Genomic DNA, 9,523 nt, shown 5'->3' with positions numbered 1-9,523 from the left:
TGGACAAAAGCTCCCATGCTGTCGAAGTCTGTGCCTCTAAAGTTGAGAACCCTCGTTGCTGTGTTTGATCTAGAGAAACCTTTTTTGAGGTTGAGCCATACCATTTTATGGTCGCTGGAGGCCAGTGTATCTCCCACTGAGACTTCCGAGACGCTATCTCCATTGGTGAGTACCAGGTCTAGTATCAATGGCTCCAATACCATTTGCTTGAGACGTGCACCCTTTATGGAGGTTAAAATTCTTTTGCTGCCACATATAGTCGCGGAGGTTCCAGTCTGCATCGGGCATGTTGAAGTCCCCTAACATCACTGTGTCCCCGCGCAGTGTGATATTCTCTATGTCCTCGATTAATTCCATGTCTTTGTCTTCCTGTTGCCTTGGAGGTCTGTATATCACACCAAGGTATAGGCATTTTTCATTCCCTCTGGCCAGGTTCACCCAGAGGGATTCCCCGATGAATCTAACATCTGTGATTCTGGTAGTTTTGATGTTTTCCTTAGTGTACAGTGCTACACCTCCTCCTAACTTACCTTCTCTGTCACAACGAAGTAGGTTGTAGCCTGATATAACCATATCCCACCCGTGCGAGTCCGTGAACCAGGTTTCGGATATCGCTACCACATCTAGGTCGGCGTTTATTATTTCAGTCTCCAATTCTAGAATTTTATTGCCCAAGCTGTGTGCATTAACATACATAGCCCTCCATATCTGTGAAGAGATTCCCTTTTGAGTTAGTGTGGCTCCTAAATTATCATTGATAGTTCTCCCTAAATTATCGTGGATAGTATGGGTACCTACCTTAGACTCAGAAGTGTGAGTGCGACTTGCCTCCTCAGGGTGGTTATTTACTGCTCTGGGATATAAATATGTACCCTCCCCCGACTTACCTAGTTTAAAGCCCTACGGCCAAGTCTGGCCCTAGACTCTTTTTCTTCCTCTTCTGGACAACCTACTGCTATTAAATATTTCTATAGGGCTACCAGACAACACAGGCTGCACAGTTAAAAGAAAAGTCTCTGCTCAAAAGAGCTTACAACTTTTTTCTCTCCAAAAACACCCTGTTGAAAGCAAAGGGAAGTTAAAACCATTAACTTAACCCGCCCATAACTTTCTGCCCCGTCTCTCAGCACAGCGGGAAACAAAAGTTCTGATGTTGAGGGGGGGGGGGCGGACCGTTGGAGCATGGGCACAAATGTTTTAATAGGTCGATGTTACAAACACTAGGCAAATTACCCCTCCCTGCTCACAGTGAAGGAGTAGGAACGGGGTAATTTGCATAGCGCGCCAAGGTGTTGGACCAATCAAAACACAACCCCTTGGTGTGCTATGCAAATTACACTTTCCCCGCTCCCTACTCCTTCACCGTGAGCAGGGAGGGGTAATTTGCATAGTGTTTGTAACATCAACCTATTTAATAATAATAATATAATAATAACTTTATTTTTGTATACCGCCATACCCAGGGAGTTCTAGGCGGTTCACATTTATCAAAAATTACAAGTGGTTCACAACCATTGAACAAAGTTGAAAGCAACAAAGTAGTTGAGGTTAGAGAGAGAAGGGACGAGTAGGTTAGGGGGGAGAGGATTAGGGTGGGTAGGCTGGGTAGTGTGGTAGAGGAGGAAAGAGGAAGTTACTGTTCATTGAAGAGGGGAGTTAGGGGTCTTGTCCATGGAATAGGTGAGTTTTGAGTAATTTTCTAAACCTGAGGTAGGTGGGGACCTCAAGGACCATTTGGGCTAGCCATGGGTTCAGTTTGGCAGCTTGGAAGGCGAAGGTTTTGTCAAGGAATCTTTTGGAGTGACATAGTTTTAGGGAGGGGAAGGCGAACAGCTGAATTCTGCGGGAGTGCTTGTATATGCGATTCAGGTAGAAGTGAGGGTTGATGTAGTTTGGGGATAGGCCAAATGCTGTTTTATAACAGAAGCAGGCGAATTTGAATAGGACTCTGGATTCTAAGGCTAGCCAATGAAGTTTGTGGTAAAATGGGGTGACATGTTCCCAGTTTTTCAGGCGGACCGCGGTGTTCTGGATCATTTTAAGTTTCCTAATGGTTTTCTTCGTGGAGCTCAAGTAAATGATATTGCAGTAGTCCAGTATGCTAAGAATGGAGGATTGTACTAGCAGGCGGAATGAGGTCTCGTCAAAGTATTTTTTAATGGTGCAGAGTTTCCAGAGCACCGAGATGCTTTTCCTGACTGTGATATCTGTGTGTTTCTCCAGGGATAGATGTTTATCTAGTGTGACTCCCAGTATTTTTAAGGTTTGTTCGAGGGGGAAAGTAGATCCTTTCACTTGGATTGTGGTATCTTTGATTTTGTCTTTGGGGGTAGCTAGTAAAAATTTTGTTTTGTCGGGATTTAGTTTTAGTCTGTAGGATAACATCCAGCGTTCTATCTGAGTGAGTATACTTGAAAGTGAGGTGAGGAACTCTGGTGTGAAGCTGGTTAGCGGGATGACTATTGTGATGTCATCCGCTTAGATGAAGAATTTGAGTTTGAGGCTTTGCAGGAGGTTTCCTAGGGAGGTAAGGTAAACATTAAATAGGGTGGGGGATAGGGGGGAGCCCTGTGGAACTCCGCAGGAGTTGTCCCAGCTGTATGAGAGAGTCGTTCTTGAATACCCTGTATGATCTGTTTCATAGGAACCCGTGGAACCAGTTAAGGACTTGGCCGGAGATGCCGATGTATGAAAGGCAGTCTAGGACAAGGTCGAAAGCACTGCTCAGGTCGAGTTGGACGATCAGGGCGCTAGAGCCCTGGCTGAAGAGTGTGTGTAGGTGGTCCAGTAGAGAGGCTATAATGGTTTTGGTGCTGTGATTAGAGCGAAAGCCTGATTGATTGTCATTTAGGATATTGAATTTTTCCAGATGTGTGGTAAGTTCGGCATTTACCACCCCTTCTGCTATTTTGGTGAATAGTGGGATATTTACGATCGGTCTGTAATTAGACAGGTCATTGGGTGGTTCTTTCATGTTTTTTATTATTGGGGTTATCGAGATGTGGCCCTGTTCTGCTGGGAAACTACCTGTGGATAGTAGGTTTACCCATGCCAGCATATTGGCTTTGAAATGGATTGGTGCAGTTTTCATAATGTTTGGGGGGCAGGTGTCCAGTCTGCCGAACGAGTTGGTATATTTGTTGTAGTATTTGTTGAAGGTTTGCCAGTCTATAGTTGTGAATTGGTTCCAACTTAGGTCTGTTCTGGACGCGAGGTCCGGTTTAGACATGTCAGTGTCTGGGAGGATTGGAAAGTCCTCGTAGGGATTGGCTGGGGCAGTTATAGATGACCTTAGTTTCTGTATCTTGGAGATAAAGAAGTCTGCTAGGGTGTTAGCGGTTAATGTGGATTCTTCATGATTATCAGTGAGTGTCTCGAGGTTGTAAAGGTCATTGACCAGTTTGAAGAGGTTACTACTGTTAGTTGTAGTGTTTCCAATTTTATGGGCGTAGAAATTTTTTCGTTTTTCCTTGGTGAGGTTTTTGTAGTTTTTTAGTTTGAGTTTCCAGGCCCCTCTGTGTTCCTGGGTTCCAGATTTTATCCAAAGTCTTTCAGATTTTCTAACGTCCTTTTTACCAGTAGTAGCTCTGAATCAAACCATCCCTCCAGATTAGGGGTTCTAATTCTGTGAGTTTTTATGGGAGCTATTTCGTTTAGAATGTTTGTGCTGTCTTTGATCCAGGAGATCATAAGTTGATCCGTTTCTTCGTTTTGTTTTGTGATCATTTCATAGTGGGACCAGAATACAACCGGGCCGATTTTACCTCTAGTGTGAGTTTTGACGTTTCTTGTTTTGTTGTTTTTGGTGGTTTTTTGTTGGCAGTCAATAGAGAAGCTATATAGTCTGTGATCAGACCATAGGGAATCTGTCCAGTTATCTTGTTTCCAGCAGAATTTGGGGTTGTTTGATTCTTTGGCGGAGAATGTCACTAGGTCTAGCTGATGACCTTTTTGGTGGGTTTTGATGGGCGGGGGTTGGGAGATAGCAGCCAAAAGTCAGATATATCTGGTAGGTCTCTTTGTTTTAGGTGAATGTTGATGTCACCGCATAGTAGATTGTATGGACTTGCTATAGGGTTGGTTAGTAAGAATTCTGCAAAATCCTCTTTGGCTAGAGTCCATTTTTTTGGTGGGATATAGAATAAAGTAATTGTTAGGGAGGAGGCAAAGGAATTTGAAGTTAATGAGATGGCTAATATTTCTGAATTGGGAGATTTGGTGTTAAGTACGGCACAATTTAAGTGGTCTCTAAAGATTATTGCTAGCCCTCCTCCCCTTCCCCAGGTTCTGGCTAGGGATAGAATCTTGAAGCCTGGAGGGAGGCAGTCTTTGATAATATCTTTGTCTGAAAGCAGCTATGTTTCCATGAGTAGTACAAATTCAGGGTTGGTTTCAAACAGCCAGTCTTTGATAAGAATGGACTTGTTTCTCATCGATCTGATGTTTAGGTAGAATCCTTGTAGGTTCTGGTAGTTAGTGTGGTTTATTGGACAGTAATGGGAATAGGCTAGCTTTTTTAGTGTTCTTTGTTTTTTCGTGCCAGGCTTGGTTGATCTATGGGGGGGGAGGAGGATTATATGTGGAGTGAGGTAGATTGCAGGGGGGCGAGGAAACAATATTACTCTTAGATATAGTCTTTTACCTGGTTGAACGGGCTTATCAGATTGATATGTACAGTTTTATCAGGCTAAGATCAACAGTTACGATATACAGGCTTATCAGGTTAAGTTACGATATACAGTCTTGTCAGGTTAAGATATACAGTCTTTTTCCTGGTTTACAGACTTATCAGTTTAAGGAAATGATAGTCCGGGTTATCACTTTGTGGCATCTGTCTGGGTGAAAAGTTTTAAGTCTGGCTATCAGCTTAGAACAGTGTTAAGAGAGACTACAGGCTGTTATATGGCTACAAGTACTGTAAAGTTGTGAGGCTACAGGAAGCTATAAAGATGCAGGTTAGGGCTATTGCACAGTTACAGTTGCAGGACTACAGACTATAACATAGAATTTGCAAGGCCACAATAGTTTTGCAAGGCTGACTACTACTACAATGTTGACGACTTTTGTGGTGCGGGGGTGTATTGCTAGTCTAAAGGCTAAGGCTTTTAATGCGTTTGACAAGGTTGTGCAAAGTTAGGTTTCAGCTAAAGTAATACTTATCGGGCTGGTCTGCCGGGTCTAGATCCATGGTGCAGGGTGTCTAGTCAGTAATGAGTTCATTCAGTGAGGTCTGGTTCCAGAGGGCAGGTGACCAGGGTGTGTCGGGTCCGGGCTGTGTGGTCTGGTCCTACCATTGGGGTGGGTCACTGCCTCAGCATTCGGAGAGTGTGGGCTATGGTTGTAAGGATTGTGAATCTGTGTCCGATGCTTCTAACGCAGACACCTCGCTGAGGCACTTCCCAAAGGTACTACACTGTTGGTGCAGCTAGTTTTATTGATCAGTGGTCTTCTGCAAGTTTGGGAGGGGGGCGAAGTGCTCCCACACTCCTCTCTGCTGGGAAACAGCAAGAGCTCGGCAGCCAGCAGGTATCAGTGCTGGGGCCAAGAGCAAAAGGCCACGCTCCGGTGGTGTAGCTGGTTTTATTGATCGGTGGTCTCCTGCAAGTTCAGGAGGGGGGCGGAGCAGTGCTCCCACGCTCCTCTCCGTTGGGAAACAGCAAGGGCTTGGCAGCCAGCAGGTATCAGTGCTGGGGCTGAGAGAAAAAGGCCACGCTCCTGTGGTGCAGCTGGTTTTATTTAGTGGCGTGATTCACGGAAAATCCGTGTAGCAGCACTGTAGCACTTAATTCAGCAGGCTTGCTTTGGTCGCTAATGCTGGTTGTTCCAGTCATGCTCAGTTAGACCTGATCTGTGCATGCACGGAAGAACAGGCATTATCCAAAGTTTGCGTGCTGAAGTGCTGCTGAAGATGCGGTTCAGGCAAGAAAGGTCTGTTCAGCTTCAAGTATGGGATCCAGACAAACCGGAAGCAGCAGGCGCTCAACAATTCATTCACCTCAGAGTCGCGTGCCAGATAGCAGATCACGGAACCTGTCCAGCATGGTCTCTGCAGCTGCAAAATGACAGCCGGGCACCCACCTAAATTAGCCGGGCAGAAACACGCTAGGAAGAACACTGTTGAGCAAAACATTTTATTATACTAAAGGCATAGGAGTGAGTGGGTGCTTGAGCACCTCCAATATTGAGCAAACGCTTGCTCCTGTAAAATGATGGTTAATGTCCATTGGGTTTAGCATCTCTCAACCCCCCCCTCCCCTCCAATCATTGGGAGAGTTGATTGTTAAGGTGCAAGGAACATTATGAAACTCTGTTATGTTTACTAGAGTGCATGAACCATGAGTAACAGGTACCCGTTATCACCATGCATTAGTTCTCAATGCTACACTGTGTTCCAGATAAGGTTTAGGGTTGAGTACCACCCTCAATTGTTCAGAATCATGCAACAATGATCATGACAAACATTTCTTTCTTTTTTTTTTTTAAAGTAAGGCGATTAAGTTTCTTCTTAGAAACCAGATGAAAAACTCTTATGGTTAATTTAACTGCTCAAGGAACCCCATTCCAGATTATCACAGAACTCGCCATGCAGGGAAAAATACTGTTAAGACTTACTTGGAAAGCACAGCAACACATTACTAAATTATCATGAACTGTCAATGGTTTTTCTAAGCTGTTAAAAGAAAACCAATCTTTATGTGGAGTACCACAAGAATCTACCCAAGGGTTGGGTTTCTTTTTAAAGCAAGTAATCTGGGGCTTCCAAGACATGATCTGTGTTCTCTTCCCTCCCCCCCCCACCTTCTCTTCCCTCCCCCCCCACCTTCTCTTCAATATGAGAGAACAGAAATTTCAGTCAGTCATTACCCTCTTGGCCTACCGATGTACAGCCTGAGCACTATTAGTAAGTAAAGCATAGTTACTTATTGTAACAGGTGTTATCCAGGGATGTAATCTACAGAGACACTTCTCACAAGCAAACTTGCTTGAAGATCTTCAAGCTTGCGTGTGTACTTTCCCACCCGAGTCAGGGTGCGCGTCTTCTCAGCGTGGCCTCAGTTCAGATAGCTAGCAAAGAAGGGGACCCGTGGAGGTGGGTGGGTTGCGAGAATATCTGCCTGCTGTTCCTGGATAACACCTGTTATGGTAAGTAACTGTGCTTTATCCCAGGACAAGCATGCAGCATATTCTCTACATGTAGGTGACCTCCAAGCTAACCAACAGGGAGGTGGAAGAGTTGGCAATTTAGAGAACAGATTATGCAAAACTGACTGGCCAAACTGGCCATCCCGTCTGGAAAATGTATCCAGACAATAGTGAGAGGTGAAGATATGAATCAAGGACCAAGTGGCAACCTTGCATATCTCAATAGGAGTCGACCTGAGGAAGGCAACTGGTACCGCCATCGCTCTAACCTTGTGCCCCATGACCTGACCCTGCAGCGACCAGCCTGAGCGTAGCAGAAAGAGATACATGCTGCCAACCAGTTGGATAAGGTGCGCTTAAACATGGGACGCCCCAACCGATTCATATCAAAAGATGAAGAGTTGAGGAGCAGTCCGATGAGCTCGAGTGCGTTGTAAGTAGAAAGCCAACGCCCTCTTACAGTCAAGAGTGTGGAGCGCCACTTCTCCAGGATGAGAATGGGGTTTAGGGAAAAAACACAGGAATGAACAATGGATTGGTCTATGTCAAAATCTGAAACAACCTTAGGCAATTTAGGATGGGTGCAGAGAAGCACCTTATGATGAAAAACAGTGAAAGGTGGATCCGCAACCAAAGCTTACAGCTCACTGATCCTGCGGGCAGATGTGAGAACAATAAGGAACACCACTTTCCAAGTGAGATACTTCAGATGAGTACGATCAATAGGTTCAAAGGGAGGCTTCATCAACTAAGCAAGGACAACATTAAGATCCCAAACCATCAGAGGTTTGAGAGGAGGATGTCTGCGAGACTGCCCCCGGAGGAGCGTCGAGCGGGCAATCAGGCTGGCCTGCCGTGAGCGAGGTCAAGGCCGGAGCCAGCTGGCTCAGAACCAAGATCTGCGTTTTCAGGATGGCCTTTAGCATGTCCTCGAACATCGGCACCAAGACCACTGGATCAGGCCTTACAGGTGCAGCAGTGCGCTCCGAGGGCGACCTCGATGAAAAGTATTCCTGTTGTGTGAAGGCACACTTAGGTCTAGACGGGGCCTAGCCCACTGCACTCCCCTGAGACCCCAGGGAAGGCTTCTTTGCTAGCGAACCTGAGGGAGGAAGAGGAGACTTATCCCAAGGCCACAGGTTTCATAGGGGCAGCCACTGAAGCCTTGCTGGAAGAGGGCGACTTGGACGACACCCCGGCCACAGGATCCATGGCACAAACAATTTGAGGATCTGTGCCCATCTCCTTCGAAGCGCCCATGGCTGGAGGGTAGCACAGCATGGGCATGAGTCAGTCCAATTGTCAGCCCCGAGGCACTCGATGCACCAACAGTGGGGGGTCAGTACTAGAGATCACCTGACCGCACCGAGTGCACTTTTTAAAATCCAGTAATCGGCCGGGATATAGGGTATGAGCATCGCAGCAACCGCACAAGGCTCGTCAGCCTAGTTGGACCCGGAGTCCCGGATCAATGACCAACATATTAAAGTCAAAGTTTTGGAGGTTTTTTCCTGTAAACTGAAATGCGCCACACAGCGACTCACCCAAAAACAAAAAAAAGCAAGCAAGCCGCGATGCAAGAGGCACTCTGATCTTGCAGAGCCAAGGAACTGGTCTTGTGGCTCTGCCCTGACTCGGGCAGGAAAGCGCAGTACACTCGCAAGCTTGAAGATCTTCAAGCAAGTTTGCTTGCGAGAAGTGTCCAATTAGGGCTCCGTAGATAACGTCACCCACATGTAGAGAATATACTGCCTGCTTGTCCTGGGATAATGTGCCTGTTACTTTGAATACGAGTTGGGATACTAGCACAGCTCTTGGCAAGATTATTTTCAAATTTGACAAATTTATGTGTCACAAATGGATTTTAGTGAGCTTTACACCACTGGATTGTGAAGGGTGGCATATTAAAATGCATTCAATTATGCTACTCTTTAATTATGTATAGAATATGTCCCTCGACTATTACATAAATGCACCTTTTTTCCAATTTTCAAATTGAGCAACAGTCTTCTCAATGCATTTTATTCACAATTAGTGCATGGTTATAGGGTAAAGTTAGCCCCTCATCCCACTTTCCTTAGTGTTGTCAATGTGAAACTAAAAATTGTAAACAGTCCTTAACTTGCTCATTTACTACAGTCTTAGAATAAATTCTAACTGCTGTTAAAGAACACACTAATCATAAAATGACCCATTTCAACAGATTTGATGATTCCAAGAAACAGCAGAAGGAAAGAGTAAAGTTTACTCCTTCCATTAAATTCTATTAACACTTAAATAGTTATCAAGTCCATTAGCAGGAGGAACCACATTTGCTTCCATACCCTCAAGTGGGCTACCTCGCTACTGGCAAGCAACTGAGAACCACCATACAGTATCT

The sequence above is a fragment of the Geotrypetes seraphini genome, chromosome 6 (assembly GCF_902459505.1).
Source record: "Geotrypetes seraphini chromosome 6, aGeoSer1.1, whole genome shotgun sequence".
Classification (NCBI taxonomy): domain Eukaryota; kingdom Metazoa; phylum Chordata; class Amphibia; order Gymnophiona; family Dermophiidae; genus Geotrypetes; species Geotrypetes seraphini.
The sequence above is the reverse complement of the archived record's forward strand: the minus strand, read 5'-3'. Positions refer to the sequence as shown.